This window comes from Mus musculus, chromosome 10, assembly GCF_000001635.26.
Source record: "Mus musculus strain C57BL/6J chromosome 10, GRCm38.p6 C57BL/6J".
Classification (NCBI taxonomy): Eukaryota; Metazoa; Chordata; class Mammalia; order Rodentia; family Muridae; genus Mus; species Mus musculus.
In genome coordinates this window covers 52,804,862-52,825,811 of record NC_000076.6, presented here as the reverse complement: position 1 = coordinate 52,825,811, position 20,950 = coordinate 52,804,862, and the positions used below count along the sequence as shown (strand labels likewise).

At 39.6% G+C, this 20,950-nt stretch overlaps 1 protein-coding gene and 1 long non-coding RNA gene across 2 annotated transcripts in view; both read right to left on the bottom strand.

The window, feature by feature from the left end:
• Positions 1–20,950, bottom strand: part of Slc35f1 (solute carrier family 35, member F1) — a 421,122-nt gene that overhangs the window by 285,811 nt on the left and 114,361 nt on the right. The gene's annotated exons all lie outside the window — the stretch shown is intronic.
• Gm40647 lies at positions 614–20,884 on the bottom strand. The gene is made up of 2 exons (XR_871645.3): positions 12,117–20,884; positions 614–11,554 (listed from the first exon to the last, which is right to left on the bottom strand). It is a non-coding gene; the product is annotated as a predicted gene, 40647 (long non-coding RNA).

Genomic DNA, 20,950 nt, shown 5'->3' with positions numbered 1-20,950 from the left:
GGTTTCCAGCAGCAGCACAGACCTGATAAGTCTGTTGAGGAAATGTAATACAAAAAAATGAACTATTCTTCCTTAGATGCCTTGTTGCTCAGAATCAAGAAAGCTGATTCTATGGTTGGGCAATGTGTTTGGAAGCAGGACCTCTGCTAACTCTTGGTGGTTACACATCCCCCTGCCTCAGCCCTCCCCTCCCCAAGCAGGGCAAGCAGCACAGGTGGCATCCCCACGCCACAAGCTGGGACTGTGAACCAAGCAGTGGCACCTACAGGGCTCAGAGCAGCAGAGTTGGCTCAGTTGGTGGCAATTGGGCAAGATGGCCCTAGTGGTGGCCCCAGACTCCCAGCAGCCTAAGGACAAGCCTTGCTCCACAACATGTTCCTGTGTCTACCACAGCTCCACTCCCATGCCTATAGCTCTCTCTACTCTTTTCTGCTGAATTTTTTCAATTCCATGAAACCACTTTGTAAAAGCAACTTTCCATAAGACCTTTTTTTCTCCCCAGCTGTCCTGAAGACAATGCATCCCCCACCACCATAACTCCTGCCCTTGAAGGCTCTGTAGATCAGCAGCTACCGCCCCTTGAATCAGTGCTCATAATCATCTCTTTTCACAGTTTTTTTTAATTGACTTAATTGTCAATATAAGGCCAAGAAAATTCCCCCATGGATGAAATTCCTAACCTCCTTTAAAAAGGCAAATAGTGAGTTGTGTCTGCCATTGATCTTCTGGGCTTCTTGCTGCTACCTACTGAAGCTTCAAATCGCTATTCTTTATAACCCAAACCTCAGGCAGCTTCCTAACCACAGATACATCCCCCACCTCCTAGCTCCTCAGAATGCTGAGAGTAGTCTAAGGGCAGGTCTCAAGTGCCACCCAAACCTAGGGACTTAATTCATGTTCTCTAATACCTCGCCCTAGTCGCATTCATATTTTCTTCTTCTCTTCTCTTCTCTTCTCTTCTCTTCTCTTCTCTTCTCTTCTCTTCTCTTCTCTTCTCTTCTCTTCTCTTCTCTTCTCTTCTCTTCTCTTCTCTCTCTCCTCTCCTCTCCTCTCCTCTCCTCTCCTCTCCTCTCCTCTCCTCTCCTCTCCTCTCCTCTCCTCTCCTCTCCTCTCCTCTCCTCTCCTCTCTCTCTGTCTCTCTCTCTCTGCTTCTCTCTGTCTCTCTCTCTGTCCCTCTCTGTCTCTCTCTCTGTGTCTCTCTCTGTGTCTCTCTGTGTCTCTCTGTCTCTCTGTCTCTCTCTCTCTCTCTCTCTCTCTCTCTCTCTCTCTCTCTCTCTCTCTCTCTCCTATCATTAGCTTTTAAATAACCTCCCTAAACCCACATTCTACTCTCTTGGAATAAGCTTTGGACAGCCATTATCCTCTCTCCAGGTCAGCAAATGCCAATCAGTGACTCCATCAGATTCCAGCATTAACACTGAAGTGTTAATAAGTACTTGCCTGCAGTCCACAGGGTCCATCCAAAAGACCTTCAGGTTACCAAATGCAAACAAGGACAAAACGTTGCCCAGTTAGAATGCACAGCTCATCCTTCCTAAAATCTAAAACTCTAAAATAGCTGGTTCTTTCAGAGGTACATAGTCTGGGGCAAGAGAGCCTAGGTGGCCTTTCCCACCTGTTTCTGTGCATCACCGATTCTGTCTTCCTCAACGTGGGCATTTCAAGTGGATAAGACCTGAGAGTCCTTGGGAGTGTCGTCATTCAAATGTGGTTAGTATTAACCGTATGAACACCTCATACCCCTCACATCCTCTAAAGCCATGCAGTGCTGAGGAGCAGAGGGTAAGGGAGACATTGTTTCACCAGCCAGAGAGAAGAAGCAGTGAGACCAGGAAACAGCCTAGGAATCTGGAGAGCAGAGACTGAGAAGTGGATACAAAGTCTTTGTAAAGAGATTAGAGTTAAAAAAAGAAAGAAAGAAAAAGAAATGTAATCTCAAGAATAGAACTAACATTGGCTTCACAGCATCATGAATTTTTGGTCACCATCCCATTCTTATTGATGAAATGATACTGTTGCTATTTGAGTAGGGCTAGAGCTAGGATGAGACTAGAGTAAAAATTGTTTTAGTAATGAGGACTAAATGAAAAGGCATGAGTTTAGTTTAATTGAGTTTAGTTTAAAATATGTCAAGATTTACAAAGCCAACTCATTCTGTAGAAGAAAAAGATCCCTGAGCTATTTTCTAAGACTGATCACACATTTCTTTAGACGCCTGTGCATTTTAGCCAATTGGCTGTAAGTAATGGGAGTACTTTCCTAACATAGCAGGTTTTTAGCCATCTGACTGAACCACAACTACATGAAAGTATTCCCTGTATTCCACCTGTCCACCCACTTTCCTCTTCACTTTTGTTTTATCTTCAACTCAGGGATAACTAATATCTAGGAAAACAGGTAATAACAATGTCAAAAAATAACTAGACAAATCATGAAAAAATAGTATGAACTCCTTCTCCTTTCCCTACAATAAAAGCAATAAATGCGTTGGCATCATCTAAAAGCAATGATAAGATGTGATGTTGTCTTACAGCTCTGAAGGGGAAAGGTTTCTGCATTGCAAGTGTTTCAAATGTTACAGCTCAGAAGAGGAAGGTATCCTGGCCATCAGGAGCCAAGGTTCACCACAAACTCATGCTGCACAACAAGCCTCACACCAGAGAGTTATTTGGAAAGACACAAGAGGGTGGCTGCCTCGGCTTGGGTGATAAGGAGCAGAGAACTAGGTGGGAAGTAGGCTTATATCGAATGTTTTGGAGGAAAAGTTTGCCAGGGAGGAAATTTCCAGGGTGAGGATGGGCAAGATTTCAATTTCTAAGCTTGAGGCAAGCTGAAGGATTGGTAGGATTTCAAGCTCCAGGATCTGTGGGTTTTCAAGATCAAGAATTGGTGGGTTTTTGAAACCCAAAAGTGAGCTCTGACTCCCCCCCCCCCCCCCCCCCGCTGATGTATCAAAGCTTCTGAGATAGGCTCCAAGAATTTGGTCATCTCTTCCATCATACTCCTCTAGAAGCTCATTAACATACAGGCTCTCAGGCAGTAGATCACCTCAGTAAATCTCAAAGATGTGAGAATCAGCTGCACCTCTCTGAAAGTATGTGACTGAGGCGGGGGGGGGGGGGGGGGGAGAGGTAAAACTCATTTAGAAATAAAGGCTGAACCTGACATGGTGGCTTACACTGTAATTCCAACATTCGAGTGACTGAGTTAGGAAGACTGCCATTGAATTAGAGGCCATCATGGGTGCACATAGTGAGTTCAGGCCAGCCATGGCTACGTATTGAATTCCTGAACAGCCTGGAGTCCTTAATGAAAGTCTGTCTCAAGAAACCAAATGAAACTAAGACAAACTGCTGTTGTCAGTCAGTGCTCTGCAGTAAAGATCAGAGCTTCTGGGACAGTTCAATTCACTGAACAAACATCCATCCAGAGCCTCCTGAAGCCATACTGTAGGCTATGCCCTTGAGACTCCTCCCCCTGTGAAGACCATTTATCTAGGGAACTCCATCTGAACTTAAATGACTTCTGTGCTGTATTTGTGGCTACTAGCTTAGGAACACAATCTTAAAAGTTCTCTCATTTCCAGTTGCAAAGTATATCTAAGTCCTTTCTTAATAATTTTCCCTTTATTCCTTTCTGTCTCTCTTTTTGAAACAAAAAGGTATCACTGTGTTGCCTGACTGGCTGCAAACTTCTCCAGTGATGCATTTCTGCAGATTCCTTTGTTTATTTCAAACATTACTCCATTAGGAAGGATGAGGCCTTTGGCAGAAGATAAAATGCCAGAACATGATTTCAATAGTTATTTCCTCTTATCTCTCTTTTTTGTTTTGATTTTTGAGACCATATCTCCCTATGTGCCCCTGGCTGGTCTGCAACTCACTATGTAGATCAGGCTAGCTTTAAACTTACAGACGTCTACCTTCCTCTACTTCCCAAGTGCTGGAATGAGAGATGTAGCCATCATGCCCCAAAACAAGGCAAACTATTCAAGAATAAATCTGCCAAGCAAAGAGAAATTTCAGATAGTTCACATTTTACATTTATGGGGAAATAATATAGTATATAATAATTTAACTTTTTCTTGAAATTTTCTCACACCTACTTGTATATGCATGATTTAGTCTTACAGTGTTTATTTAAAATATATTTTATACTATTACATGGTTAAAACATTACATGTACTAAGCTATATAATATAATTACTGTATGAAGAGACCTCAGGAATTTCTGTCATAGATATTGTCTCATTCTCTCCCACATTTCCTAAATTAGAAGTGTGATGGTTTGCAGACAAAGAGCTGAATTTATATTCTTGACCAAGGGCTGAAAAAGAAAATAGGCAAGTTGCAAAGAACATGGACCTGGGAGAACAGTCTGGGCAGAAGCAGAATGACCTAAGTGCAACCATGAAGTACAGTTGTTCAAAGCCACAGGACTGGCTATTCTACCTTATTCTGACTGCTAATTGGTAAATATTTGTACTCTTCAGCTGTGTGTGCTTGAACCAATGAGACTGACTGGTGCCTGCATCTAGACATGTTAAAGGACTCGGGGAGAAATGGAAACTTGGACCTGGAACCTATGTGAGTTGCAACATACTCTCTCCTAGTCAAATGGAATGTTCCTGGAGATGGACTTCAAGCACATGTTACAGATTAATAAATCCAGAGAAACAGGAGGAAGTGTAGAAGGTGGGAGGTGGGGAAGCCAGGAAGGAGGGCTCAAGGGCAGAGGCAAGGCTAGGGTGAAGACAGGAGTCACCAGGAGAATGTATCATCTCTATTTTCTCCATGGAAGCATCATGCAAACACAGAGGATAAAGATTGAGATAATCCATTCCACACAGAAGTGGATGTTCATGGTCAGCTATTGGATGGAACACAGGGCCCCCAACGGAGGAGCTAGAGAAAGTACCCAGGGAGCTAAAGGGGTCTGCAACCCTATAGGTGGAACAACAATTTGAACTAACCAGTGCCCCCAGAGCTCGTGTCTCTAGCTGCATATGTAGCAGAATATGGCCTAGTCGGCCATCATTGGGAAGAGAGGCCCCTTGGCCTTGCAAACTTTATATGCCCCAGTACAGGGGAACACCAGGGCCAAGAAGTGGGAGTGGGTGGGTAGGAGAGCAGCAGGTGAGGGGGGCGGTATGGGGGACTTTTGGGATAGCATTTGAAATGTACATGAAGAAAATACCTAATAAAAAATTGGGGGAAAAAAAAGAATCAATGAAGCAAAAAAAAAAAAAAATTGAGATAAAAGAGATGAGGCTAGTAGCCACTTGCTTTGTGGCTGAACAGGGACTTTCTTCACATCATAGCAGGTGTTACTAAGGATACCTGCAGGAACTATTCTGGCATCTTAAAGTGCCACCAATTCACTCCATTCTGGTCAATTAAGAAACCATTTCTGCCCTCCTTCATGAGTAATCATCGAAACCTGAATGAGACTCATCCTGAACAGACAATAGACAAAATCAGATTCTGCTAAAACTCCTGATTTAAAACCAACTCTGGCAGGAGCTGCAAAAGGAAAAATTTTTCTTTCCTCTTGTAGATGTGAACAAAGGATCTTAGCTTTTTAGGTTGCCTATCTAGAAAAGTTGACAAAGGGCAGAAAGTTGAATGTCCTGAAAGTGCTTGAGTACAAATATTCAGATTGCTTTGAGAGGCAGAAGACAGAGAGGGAACATGCCTAACACTGCGTGTCACAGAATTACCCAGTGAATTATAAACACACACAAAAAAATCTATATTATTCCACTCATCATCTTTCAAATGTTTATTAACATTTAATATTGTAGATATAGCTCTGGATCCCAGGTAAGAGTTGAAAATAAAATAGGTTAGGTCCTTTCCTCTCACTTTTATCCAGAATCTTAAAAAGGTTCCATTTACATTCCCCAAATGCTATCCTTACATTGCCATCTGCTGCATAAACTGCAGTTTTTAATCACACATGCCTTACACTTGCTTGGTTGGAGAAACCTCAAGATAGTTTTTTGAGGCAAGTGTCTCCCTGATTTTTTTTCTCAGATTGTTTGTCCTGTGTATATAGGAGGACTACTGACTTTCGTGAGTTAATTTTGTATCTAGCTGTTTTGCTGAAAGAGTTTATCAGCTGGAGGAGTTCCTTGGTGGGATTTTTTGGATCACTTATGTATACTATTATATCATCTATAAATAAAGATACTTTGACTTCATCCTTTCAAATTTCTTTGATCTCCTTCTGTTGTCTTATTGTGCTTGATATAATATAGTACTTGAGGTTGTATCAAGAGAGTGGACAACCTTGTCTTGTTCCTGGTTTTAATGAAATTGCTTTGAATTTCTCTCTATTTAAGTTAATGTTGGCTATGAGATTGCTGTAAACTGCCTTTACTATGTTGAGGCATGCCCCTTAAAGATGCCTCATTCTATCTGCTCAACCATGTTCATTCTGCCCTATTCGTAATGACCAGAAATTGAAAACAACCTAAATGTCCCTCAATAGAATAGATACAGAAAATATGTACATTTACATAATGGAGTATTACTCTGTCATTTAAAAAATGTGGCACCATGAAATTTGCAGGCAAATGGATAGAACTAGAAAAAATCATCCTAGGAGAGGTATCCCAGACCCAGAAAGACATTAGAGACCTACAGACAGGCACTGGAACACTTAGCACAAGATGGAATGTCTCCATCAAAACCATCTCCTCACAGCTCAGGACGAAGAAAGAGTGTAAGAGCCAAAGGGAATGGAGGACCTCAAGAAAACTAGACCCTCTAAATCAACATGAGCAAACCTCACATAAACTCAGAGACTGGGGCAGCAAGTACCAGGGCCTCTGTGTCTATATTATAGATTCCAATGTAGTGCTTTGTGGGATTCCTGAGTGTGTGAAAAAGTGAATCTCTGATTCTTTCCTTCTTTTAGGCTCTTTTTTTTTTATTGGTTTGCCATGTCTAATTTCAATGTGATAGTTTTTGTTATATCTTACTATATTTAATTTGTTAAAAATTTTTTTTTTAAAAATGAATCAATTGGTTAATGAATGAAAACCTAGCCACGAGGGTAAACGCTAACAACTGAACCGTTGTTTATACCTACTAGGAGAGGGAAAATGAGTTCTTATCAATGATATGACACTGGCTATATCAACCATTCCAGGACTGGCCTCAGGGTCAGGAGTAATTGATCAATATATAATGGAGTCCACAGGTTTTGGGGGTGGTTTTTTTTTTTTTGATTTTTTTTTTTTTTTTTTTTGTCTTGCTTTGTTTTAAGTTTGGTTTTATTTTGTTTTCTTGGTTAGGGAAAGTTGTTGTATTGGGTTTTGGGGGATTGTTGTTGTTGTTGTTGTTGTTGTTGTTGAAAAGAACTTAAATGTGAGTGGGTAAGGAGGAGGAGAAGATCTATAAAAACTCAGTGGAAGGGATGAACATGATTAAAACATGTAAGCTTTTTAAATTAAATAAAATACAAATATAACAAAATAAACTGCAGAGTTAATTTAAGAAAAATACAAAGTCCTACTCAGAACTCCACTCTAGGAATGGGTTTCTCCCAAGACAATATCCTAGCTCACAGAGAGATGCATGATGCACTGAGTTTACTTACTGCTCTGTGGAATATCTAGGCTGTAAGGATCAGTTAATCTTGTGAGACGGGCTCAGTCATGCTAAAACTCCACATATTTGTTCTTCTCCCCATATTATTGAATACTTGCTATGATTTGAAGTCCTTCCCAAAACCCATGTTGAAATTTAGTTGTCATTTTAATAGTATTAAGAAGTGAGGCCATTAAGAGACTAGATGCTAAGAGTCCCTGGCTCTCAAAGGATTCATGCAGCTGCTTGGGAGTGGACTATCTATTGTGAGAGTGGGTTGGTTCTCCTTCTCTCTCCCCCTGCTTCTTCTATTCTTCAGTTCTACTCTCCTTCCCTCTCCCTCTATTCTCATATTCACTTACCATCCCACCATGGCCATGTTAGGCAGTATGGAGGCCCTTGCCAGAAGCTAGACTTCAGAACAATAACCTAAATTAGTTTCTATTCTTTGCAATGTACCCAATATTTGATTGTCTGTTAGAGAAGTACAAAATAAACTAAGTCAGCACCTGCTAGGGACAAAACACATGCACGATGGATGCTAAGGAGCATATGGGGAAGTGAAATGCATGATTCTGAGCTCTTCTGGCCAACATTCGACCTAGTAAGCTAAGCCACCCTTATATCCAGGATCCTCAGCCCATAGGGCATTCTTCAGCAGCTGCCAGAGACCCTCTGAGCTGTAAACTGAATCAGTGAAATAAGTGTCTAAGTGTATTGTGAGACTTCCAGCATAATCCACTCAGCACAGAAATAGTTTTCCTTCCTTTGACTGTGGTCATCTTCCTCTGTCTTCTATTTTAGTCAAAGTAGCATCCAAGCAGCCCTACCAAGGCTTCCTTTCTCCATATGCTTCACATCCATTTGGTCACCTATCCTGGTTGTTTTTTGGGGCAGAGTTGTTTCTTATATCCAGTGCTTCTTGTCATTCCTTCTGCTGTCCTAAATATACTTCACCATCTATTTGTATTATCCAACAACCTCATCATTATGTTCTTGTTCTCCATACCCAAAACTACCCTTCTAACTGCCACATAGCAACCATCTACACTTTCCCTTCACTGTAGAGAAATTTCCTCAGAGTTGATACAGTCCATCTTAGAGGAAGCTCCAAGATATTTCTTTCTAAGGAGGTAAAGTTTCTATCCTGGAGGGAAGACCCTTAATACCAAGAAGTAAACAACGCAAAGGCTTCAGGAAGTCCCTAGAACTGATCAGATGGACTAAGCCTTTCCCTCCCCAGGGCTACATAATCTATAAGGACTGCTATGAAATACTGTGAAACAAACTAAGCTCAGAGGCTCAGATTGGGCAACCTATCTGCTCTTTTGAAACACTACTCAAGTTGATAGAGATGGGGTTTATCTCCACTGTGCTGTCAAACAGCATGTTTCAATTTTACTATGCTTATTTGTTAATATCTGCTAGAATACATGAGTACTAAATGGTAGTTTTATCATTATTCTTCATCAGTAAATACTGGGATTTTGAAAAGCATATTCAGTGTCTTATCTTCTTCACATTTCTCGTGCTTAGCACACTGCCTGGTACAAGAACAAATTTCAATGCATGCTTGAGTTTCAAAGAATGAATGAGTGAGTGTGTAAACACGGAGAGTGATATCTAATACCTGAACAGTTAGGAATGATGTTACAGGCAGTATTGGCTTTGACATTCATGTTTAAAAATGAGATAGGAAAGGACTGGGAAAACATATCAATAATAGAAGGCCTGCCTGGCGTGCACTAGGTCTTGGATTCAGTCCCTACCTCCACTCTCCCCACCCAGACTTCCTTCCATTTTCCTGATACCCCAAGTGTGTGTGTGCTTTACAGCATTTTTCATGTTGACCCCTTTACTTTTAAGAGTCTTGAAGAAAAGCTAACATAGAGGTAAACTATGATCTGTTCAATGAGTTTTGTCTCAGGATCCTTAGCCTAACCTCTATCACTTAGTCCAGCTTGATTCCTAAAGACAGACCAGTTTCTATGGGAAGGTTTTGATTATTTGCTTATTTTATTTGAGTCAAGATGTCTCCCAATCCCCATACCATCACCACATCTCCACTACCTGCAATACTGTTTGGCATTCACTAAGTATTATCCATATGACTAAAGTATTAGATGAGACTAGCTTCAGGATTGACAGGCAAAAGAGAACTCTGAACTAAATGAAACAGAGGAACTCTAGTTCCTCTGTTACATACATACATACATACATACATACATACATACATAGGAACTGGAGTTCCTCTGTTACATACATACATACATACATACATACATAGGAACTAGAGTATTATATTGCACAAATTTTACAGGGAGAAAAAAATGCGAACGATGCTTATTTAAAAGACATTTGTCTTTAAAACAGGAAGATGCAGGGAAAGTACTCTTTTTTTTTTTTTTAAATAAAACTTGCTCCTGTATTAAATTTCCACATTTTAATTAGTTTGTTTAAAACATACATTTAAATAACCAGTATGGTTACTTCCAACACTATAACCATCATCAATTCTTATAAATTTCACATAAATTGTGCCATTCGTTGTTTTCTTGGTTTCGTTACTGTGATGGTTAATAACCATCGATTTTGTAAGATTTAGAGCTGCCTGGGAGATGGGGGCCCTCTGGGCATTCTTGTGACAGAATTATCTTGGTTAGGTTAACTGAGATGGAAAAGCCCACCTCCTGTGGATGCCACTATTCTCTAGGGTGTAAAGGTGGAGAATGCAACCTGAGCACAGGCTTTAGTTCATCTCCCTTTTCTTCCTGACTGGAGAAGTGATGTGACCAGCTGCCCCAAGCTCTCGCTGCTCCGACTTCTGTACCAGGGGCTACTAGATAGCATGATCCACATGATGGACTCTACCCTGGAACTGTGAGCCAAAATGGTTCACCTTCCTTTAGCTGCTTTTGTCTTAGTACTTTATCACAAGGGAAAAATATAACTAAGACAGTCAGCATCCTTATATTCTTATCAAAGCATTGGACATTCTTGTACCTTGTACTTCATATAATATTTTCTAAAACTAGGATAGAACCATCCAAGTTTAACTCGTATTTCTGCCCCTGCACCAAAATAAATGGAATTAAAGTAAATCTACCTTGTTAAATTCAATGCAAAAATATTAGTAAACAAGTACCAATGTATTCTTTTTCATGGAACATTGATGATGCTTTAGAATTTGGGGTTGGAAAAATGTAATAGCATTCACACTCCACACATAGGGCCTATGATTTCAGGATATGTGCGTGTGTGAATATGTGTGGTACATATTGTAATTACATAGTGAGTCTAAAATGAGGATTGAATAAACTTAAGTACAAATTTTACTTTGGGATATGACATATAAAATGGTGAAGTGAGAGCTATAATATTTAATATTTGCTCAGTGTTGGATTTCTAAGTTTCTATCCTGTGCAGATATTTAGAGTAGTGAATTTGACTGCATAAACATCATATCTGTGCTGATAATGTATACTCAAATAATTCAAGAGATGCAGCTGTCACTCTTGGTACCCCACTGCTGTCTTATTCTTTATGGAAGTGTCTGTGCTGAACATTTCAGCATTGTGAGAATGAAGACGCAAAGGTTTGTTTGTCTCAGTCTTGGAGGCATCCATGCCTCACAGTGGCAGAGAGACTTGTAGGGAAGCCAAACCTCACCGCGTGACAGCCGTGATGCAGAGACAACACACATGTCTGTGGCACTCTCCTTAAAGGCTTTCAATCCGTAAAATGCTGCTTCCCACTTTTGGAGTGCAGGTCTTTTCTTTGTTAGCTTTTCTCTTCCTTTCTTTTCTCTTCTTGTCTTTTCTTGTCTTTTCTAGTCTTTTCTTGTCTTTTCTTGTCTTTTCTTGTCTTTTCTTTTCTTTTCTTTTTAAATGGCCTCCCAGACACGCACAGAAACATATGTGTTGATAATCTCCAAGGTACCTCTCAAGGTGCCTCTCAACCTTTCCAATGTGGTCACGTTTAATACAGTTTCTTGTGTTGTGATGACCCCCAACCATAAAATTAACCCCATTGCTCCTTCTTAAGAATAACTTTTCCTACTGTTATGAATCCTAATGTAAACATCTGCAACAGGATTGGGCTGACTCCACTTGCTATCTGCAGCCTCCCTGACATTCTGTCCTCTTTACATCTCCAAATTCTCAGGATCGATCTGCTTTACAGTTTAGGCTTTAGTCTCACAGCTTCCTGTGCTGCTGTCTCAGGAGCTGAGTACAAGGACGTGAGCTCTGTCATGGACTGCCTAATATTCCAGGCTGGTGCTTGAGAAATGGGTGGAAGCCTCTATCACTTTGCAAGCTTTACATTCTCCACAACTGCAAAATCGTGGTGCAGATTTCTGCCACTGGTTCAAATAGTAGCTGGATCACCTTGAATAGTGACTACATTAGTTCCTAGATGTTCTTATAATTTCTCAGCAACCCAATCTTCTCTTTTGACTGCCTACAAATTCTTGGGAAAGTAATAACAAGGACCATCCTATCTAGAGCAGTGCCTCTCAACCTTTCCAATGTGGTCACGTTTAATACAGTTTCTTGTGTTGTGATGACCCCCAACCATAAATTTAACCCCATTGCTCCTTCTTAAGAATAACTTTTCCTACTGTTATGAATCTTAATGTAAATATCTGCAACAGGGTTGCACCCTACAGGTTGAGAACCACTGACCTAGAGATCCTAAATGTAAGAAAAGCAAGACTACTAAGGAGGGCAGCAAGATCTTTGAGGAGGTCCTCAGCATGGGAAAGGCTATCCTGGCTGAACTTCTTTTCTAGCTTCTTTTCCCTGAATTTATTCTGAGTCACAGAACAGGTCTGCAACATAGGCAATTAAAATGATGGGTATTGTCGTCCTTGTACCTAAAGCCATTGGATAAGCTAAAAATCCTAAAGAGTAAAGAACCTCCTAATGGGAATGTGGGAATGAGGAGAAGGGAAAGAAAAGAGGTAGCAGAGGGAAGAGGAGCTTGGGAACGATGTGGCTGTAGATACCTATGACTGTTAATCTTGACCGGACTTGTGAAATCGGTATTGGCTTCTCAACAGAGAAACTCGCCAAACTAGTCTTACCCAAGCTCTTCTTTAGAAAACTTAAGAACAGGAAGCACTTCTCAACTTGTTTCATAAAACCAGTATGACAAAATTTCAAAACCTCAAGTAACAAGTGTTACCTTAATAGAGCTGACAAAGACATAATGGCACCATTATGACTACTCTTCCCTGAAATAATGTCTTGGGCCATATATAAATGACATTAGCCAAGGAGATGGCCTAAGGAACTGCTTTTAATGTTGCCTTTCTTAAATCTATAACCCTGTGAATGTATCAGGGATCATTTAGTGATTTGGCTTTATAGCAAGAAACTAGAACCTTCCGGCCAAACCCAATCCAGGTCTGATTTTGAGGTTATCTACAGCCTAACAAAAGGTTTTTGCCATTACAGAGTGCTTGGAAAATAAACAAGCATATAGGAAAAAGTAGTAATGCCTACATATGGTCCACGAGGCCTAAGAGATTTACTGTCTGGCCTTTGCATCCTTGTTAGAGTGATCTTTTTCAATATTTCTTTATTATTCTATTGTCTTGAGGATATTGTTAACAACTAATTCTCTGGCTCACCTCTTTATTTTCTGCCATTTAGTTTTTTTAACTCTACTCATACAGTAAATTCTCAGAAACATCCAATTGCCTGTCATTCACAAAGTACTAGTATACCTGCAATATATAATGACAAACACGACATGTACCTTTGACTTTGTATCTCTCCTGGTTTACAACATAAATGTTTGCTAGGTGATGATGTCTGTCATTTTGGAGAAGTCTTACCAGTGTCACATGAATAACAGTGATGAGGTGAGCCTGTGATGCCTGGCCCATTGTCTTATGATGATGCTGATCCTGTACTCTGCATTAGGTATGACGTGCCTCTGCACCTGCAATGTCTCACTTTTGTAATATAGAGAATAACAGTATACCTCAGAAAGAAAAATGATTTTCAAAAAGAATATCAATGGATGGGGAAGCAAATGAGGTATTACTGTGACCCTCTAGTAACTTTCTTTTAGTGTCTGAGATTCCCTGTTCCCCAAAAGTGAAGCTTCTTCAGACTCATTTTTAAAATAAAAATGAATGCATGAGAATTAACAGAGGATAATGCCTGAGAGGTTTTATTAATGCATCCAAAAATAACTCCCTATTTTAAAGTTAATGTAAAAGTCTCCAAATCCAAAGGCTATGCATCTTAATGCGTGAAAAGGCATTACCTAACATTTACTTAGCCACTGACAATTATTTGAGTGCTAAATCCAAAGGGGTATAAAAAGACACTATAAAAATGAGTCAAAGACAGTATTAATATTAATAAAAGAAATAAAATGTTCAACAAAATGCAAATGATGCTATTCTTTTGGGTAATGTACTTGGAATATATTTATTTCATGAAATATAAAATGTAGGTGGGGAAAGACTAGCCATAAAGAACATCCATGTTCAAGAAGATCAACATATTCATAAGGAAACATGGCAGCCAAAAAAAAAAATAGCAGAATAAATTGCCTTTGAATAAAAGGTGTTACCAAAAGAGAGGTAGGAACAACAGAACATTATTTTCCAGCCTCAGACCCCAAGAAGAATAGACAGATGGGGATTAGGTAAGAAGAGCGTACAGCTCAAGAATACACTGGACGGGAACAGGTCCTGAACTGGCTTAAAGACCTAAAGAATGGAGGGTGGATAGAGTTGGCCCACAGAGGTATTTAATGACACATTTAGAACCAGTGGCTTTTCTGTGTTGTTAGACAACATGGTGACAAGTTATAAACTAAAGAAAAGTATGCATAGCATCCTTCTTGACAGACTCTATTACACAACACTCACCTGCGACAGTAAAATTAGTCTGAAAGGGAAACAGCTGACATTGTGAAATGTTTAAGTTTTGAGTCCTATTACTTCTAAAAACTAGGATAAAAATAAGGGAGGAAAACATTGCGGGAAGTGTTTCAATCTGAGGCATCTAGATGGTCCATCTCTTTGGACATATACATTTATCATTCTTCCTCATGTGTCTCAACCCAAGCACATTCTGACATATATAGGTGATTAATTAATTTTTCCAAGTGAACATACTTGCCAAATTAATACAAAATTGACCCATGGTCCATTATAATTTGTGTTCTTGTAGCCATAATCTAACCCTCTCTCATCTTTTCTTGTGCCCCCTTTTATTTTTGTTGTTGAGAAAAGAATTAGTACTTTTATGTATATCTTGCCATAGTGGTAATTGTCATGGTTCACAAGGTGGCAACCAACAGGTGTCTAATTGGACATACAGCCCATTCAGCAGGAGGGAAATCATGTCTGGAACTGGAAAATTAACTAGCTTGCTGCGTATAACGAGTTAATGGACTTTAGAAAAGAATCTATTACCACCACTTTACTAGACCAGCACAATTCCATTTTACATTCAAAATTTTATTCATGTATCCACAGGTAAGAGAAGCTACCATCCCTTACTTAGGAAGCCTCTCTTGACACCAAATGAAGACCATCATAAAAAAGTAGAACTGGACAAAATGTGGAGATCAATGGCTCCCAGTCCAATAGTTACGTGTACACCATAGCTCTTGCATCTGTGATTCGGGAGATGTCTCAGAAGAGCAGATAGAAAGAACCAGAGTACCTGGAAGTCTTTCAAAATGATCTCTCCTAGAAATGGATGCATGAACAAGACTGAAACAATGGCAATATCAATGAATATGGTAACACAAAGGGGGGAATTTGCAAGGCCCTACCATTACAAAAAACTACAGGTATCTAATGACTGAAGAGAGAAAGACAAATTGCTCCAGAGATGAGCCCTCCTTTTGATTGTGCAAACAAGTGGTAAGTTCTGAAATTATATACACAAAATCAACAGAAACAGACTTAGTCCATTAAACACACACACACACACACACAATGTCTGCATATACCATTCTGTTGAGGTATAAAACTAAAGAGATTCTAAAAATAAACTTTATTAATTAATAATAGGTCTCTTTAAAGAGTGTTTTATACACTATTAGAAAAATATTGCTACTTCTTGAAGGAATTTATTTTCCAAGAATGAAAAGGGGACATGGAGTAACTCAGCTCTTAAAGGTAATAGACTAGATCTTAAAATGAAGACATGAAGAAAACCTCAAGAAAAGATCTATCAATCACTGAGGATTGCTGACTTCAAAATCATAGAGGAAAGGATCCTATTCAGAAAGGTAGTCATCTAATCCATGCCTGATTATTTAGCAAGAAACCCATTTTCATCTTCTCCCCTCCTCTCTGTTGTCAAACATTCTTCCTTTATTGTTCCTAGACTCCTGAGTAGACTTCAGTGACTCTTTTTCTCAAAGCTCCCTAGCCAACTTATGGCATTCTCTACTCATTGTATTGTCTCTCCAAAGCTACACAAAAGCACTTTGCTTTTCCAGAATGTATCAGATCATAAAATAGTTTGCAAAACTCCACCTATTTTAATGAGTCATTAGCCAAAGAGTAAAAGGTGCAATGAAAGATGCACACTCTCATATCTTCCATCCTCCCCACCCCCACTGCTTGTTTAAAAAAAAAAATCTCCAGAAACAGGTGTAGTTCTCTTCTCTGGATCCTCCCTCTGCTTGATCTTTTCTGGAAATCTTTAGGATCTCAAGCTCTTCTGGATGCTCCTCCAATATGGGGACCTTCAGTTATTTCTTATCTGCTTTTGGATTTTTACCTTTAACTAAACATGCTTTCAAAGGGCAAATACAGCTTCCTTTTCTTCTGCCATTTGTTTGTCCTTGCAGAGACCCATCTGCTGTACCTCAGCTCTGCTTCTATGAGGATCCTTATGGCCTTAAGTCTGGGATTGTATTTCCAAAGGACATTGTAAGATCTGTTGCTGTCCTAAGGAAAACATTATTGTACAATCCACATTCTTCACTATTTTACACTTCATCTTCAATCCCAATTCTTCCATGTTGGCATTCAACATACTCCAAAGAGGAGGGGAGCATGAAGTCCTATCCCTCACTGAGGAGCCACTGGCAATTGATGGCTGCTAGAAGAGGGTATGGCTGTGGCTCATGCTAGGTTGACCATGGTTCAGAAGATAGCCACATGTGTAGGAGCAAATGGAAAACACAAATTTAACTCTATGAATTTAAAGGCAAGTATGGAAACAAAGTTAGGTGGGTGTGAAAAGGGGCATGGATCCATGAGAATTTGGGAGGTGAATATGATCAAAATACATTGTATGAAAATTTTAAAGAGTTAAAAAAATAAAGATAAAGGTTGAAGGAATCTGTGACTGTAACAATTTCTCAAAGATATCTATCTCACTGATACTGATTTTAGAGGCGCAAAAGAAAAACAACTACAAAGAGAGGATGGACAGTAGAAGCTATCCCCTGGGGGATCATCTCCAAGCCAATAGATTACAGGTAACATCTCACTATATGTAGTAATAGAGCAGAACAGGTCAAGCCATGGAAAACAACACAACATTCAGATATATTTTATATTTTGTATTGAATATGGAGTCTAAGAATCTAATAAAACTTAAAAATAATTATTTGATATTAAACAAAGTTAGTTTAAAATAGACCCAAGCCAAATGTATCTCCAGAACTCAGTAGCATATGACTTTTAGAAGAAGTCAAGAAATCTCAATAGTTTGGCATAGGCCAAAAGATTTATTAGACAGAATACAAAAATATATAAAACAGGTGGCTAGGATATGGCTCAGTGATAGAATGCTGGTTTAACATTGTGCAAGGCTTATGAAAAGGAATAAGATTCAAAAGATTGAAAATGAAGACACTAAATGACCATACACTGCTGGTAAAAATGCAAATGGGTAGGGCTACTGTGAAAAATAAAGTGGTAATTTCTTACAAAGTTAAATAAAAATGGCATGGCAATTGAACCCCTAAGTATTTACTGGAGTTAGGAGGGAAAGTGTGCCCATATAAACATGCCTGAGTTCATGCATCTGCTAAGGTCAGAAACAATCTAAATGTCTATCAAAAGCTAAATGGATAAAGAAATAAAATGGACTATCCTTTGCACAAAAGAAGTTCATTATAATGCAAGTGTTGATAAGGTTGGATCTTTAAGAATTAGACTAAGTGAAAGGAGCCAGACACAAAAGGCAGCACACCATATGGGTCCATCTGCATGGTCGCCAGGAAAGGCAAAGACAAAGATCAGGTCCTTGGTTGCCAAGGGTTGTCAGTGGGAAAGGCAGTAATTACAAAGGAAACCAGAAAAAAATTGGAATGAAAGAAATGGGCTATTTATACATCTGAGAGTATCTGTCAAAACACATTGGATTTTACACTAACATGGTAAACTTTACTTTCTGTTCCTCGAGATAAATGTGTCTCTGTGGGGACAAGTGAAGAGCTCAGTGGAGACTACTTCCTTGAGGTGGAAGATTTATAGATTCTGCCTTTAGTTTAAGCAGGTAGAGCAGACTCAATTGTGGCTTGGTACTGTGTGGTGGGAAACAACAGTCTGACATCAGAACACGGGCACGAGAATGTCGACATCACACATGGTGTGCATCTTTGCTAATATCCCCATGAGTTGTCCTAATTTTGCAGTATAAGGTTTTTTTCCCCCTTTTTCTTCTGTTCATAGCAGGAAGTTTCTAGATCCAGTCTTGACTTTGGTTTTTATTATTCAAAGTATGCAGTAGTGTGGTCCCTAGTCTGGTACTGAGAACATTGTTGGTATCAGTGTGGATCAAGATGGAAGTTAACAAGGATTGGAATTATAAAAACAAAGATTTCTTTCTTGATGCTGGAAGAAGCCTTGATATAAACACCGAAAATCTGTTGTAATCACAGAAAATCAGTCTATTTGAATACTTTACTGACCTGAATTTTCTTTGAAGACAATAATTTTACTCTAAAATATAAGATGTATTTGGGTATCTTTTAGGAATACACATCATATTTGTTTTAAACCTATAATAAAATATACACTAATTCAACTGAGTTTCCAAGGATAAATCTGGAAATACAAGAAACAAAATTAATGATATGTATGGGAGAATGACAAAAAATGTTATAAAGATGTATCTATGAATCCAGAATGTCATGAATGTGTGACTGAATAAGCAAATAAATAATGGAGGAATAATAAACTTATCTGCCATTGAGTTCCAAAGAATATAGATGCAAATATGTCCCTCCCGAGTAGAGTTGTGTGTTATTTATAGAAAATTCCTTCTAAGGAGTACAATACAAAACGAAGGGGTGAAAATCTGAGGACCACTACCTCAGCCACGTGACCAAGGTTAACTTCAGTAATGATGGATCGAGTTGCTAGGACATAGCATTAATAAAGGGTGGTCTGAGAAATCTTGTTCTTTAAAATGCATAGCCCCAGTACAATTCTTAATAAATACTCAGAGATCTGAGAGACTTGTGTTCCTCTAAGTGCCCAAGGTTGTCAAAACAAGGTCTGAGAATCAGTCATACCAAGAGGAGCCTAGGGGGGTGGAGAGATACAATTGCGTGTGACATATTACCTCAGATAGAACTCAGGGGCAGATAACAAAAGAAAAACAAACATTAGGAAAAACTGAAAATATGAATGCAGTGTAGAGTTTCCCTGAAAATGTCTCATTATTGTTTCATTCATCACGGTGTATTCAAGTAGCTTGTCAACAGTAGCAGAGTCTGGGTTGGAAGTACAGGAGAGCTCTGTACTATCCTTATGACTGGTTCTCATTCTCATTCATTCTCCAGCCCCAAGCCACTAGGCAAACACTCTGGCCCTTAGCTTTGTCACTGAGTTCTGAGCTACATCCTGAGCCCAATTTTCCTAGCTTAAATCTTCTGAGACTATGCTGGGGCCTAGCAAATACAGAAGTGGATGCTCACGGTCAGCTATTGGATGGATCACAGGGCCCCCAATGGAGGAGCTAGAGAAAGTACCCAAGGAGCTGGGGGGAACTGCAACCCTATGGGTGAAACAACAATATGAACTAACCAGTACCCCCCAGAGCTTGTGTTTCTAGCTGCATATGTATCAGAAGATGGCCTAGTCGGCCATCATTGGAAAGAGAGGCCCATTGGTCATGCAAACTTTATATGCCTCAGTACAGGGGAACGCCAGGGCCAAGAAGTGGGAGTGGGTGGGGAAGGGGTATGGGGGACTTTTGGGATAGCATTAGAAATGTAAATGAAATAAATACCTAATAAAAATTCAAAAAAAATAAATGTTAAAACCTTTTGAGTCCTCCAGTTTTTCTAGATTATAAACATTTTGGTGACATCAGATGAGGCTCTTCCTAAAGGGAAACATGTCATTGGAAGTGCATCAGTTCAGTTTGAGTTAACTATAGCATAGACGAGAAGTGAGCCTATTGCAATTAGTTTGCTAAATGGACATAAGTATCCACCTTGCTCTTTAAACCTGTCCCCTTAACCCATTGATTACTGCAGCTCTAGGTCCTCATAAAAGGTGCTTCTTTGTGCAGTGGATGGGGGTTAATGCCAAACCTCACAACTGTTCAAAATGCAAAGAGTAAGTTTCTGAGGAGTGCTCAGCTACAGGGAACTCTGGCGTTGGCGTGGCCTAACTGCTTAGAGAGATGTGAATCATAGTTTTTCAGGTTAGAGTATGTTGGCTCCTCGGGCACAATTTACATTCGAGTTGCTGAGAAACTGATGCTCTCCCCTCAGGCTGTGAAACTTTCATTCAGGCTACTTTGTATATTTCTGTATTTTCCCTTAGTAGCCAAGGATGCATAGAAGCTTGACAGAACAATTGGCTCTTAGACATTAATCTTTTGTACTCTGTATAGCTTGCAAGTGTCATTGTATCCTGGCAACCACAACTGTATTGATCCTGGCAATTGCCATTATATTCTGTTTCTGATAAATAAATGTATAAAAGGTATGATTGCTCTCGATAAAATAGTCACAGCCTCAGTAGTATTGTGGCCCTTCCAACTGGCCTGATTTAATTTCTCACAGCCATATCAGATGACCGTAGCCTTAGGTAAGTAAGCATGGGCACTTACACTGAGCTGTGATGGAACAGCTATATCGTATTCCCTATGCCATCCCCATCACAGAAGAGTAGGCAGGAAGATCATAAGCGTGAGAGGTTGTGGAGGCCCAAGATAAAATAGAGTCTTCTGGACATGATGAGACCTGTATACTTGTGACCTCACAAGGTATTGTGATTGGCTGCGCAAGATCAACATTCTAACATCAAGGAGGCACAGCTGTCAGCCTTGCCCATAGCCAAGGGGCTATGGTGATGGCTACTTAGGGATAGAGTCCATCTTCTCTAACGGTGTAGCTGG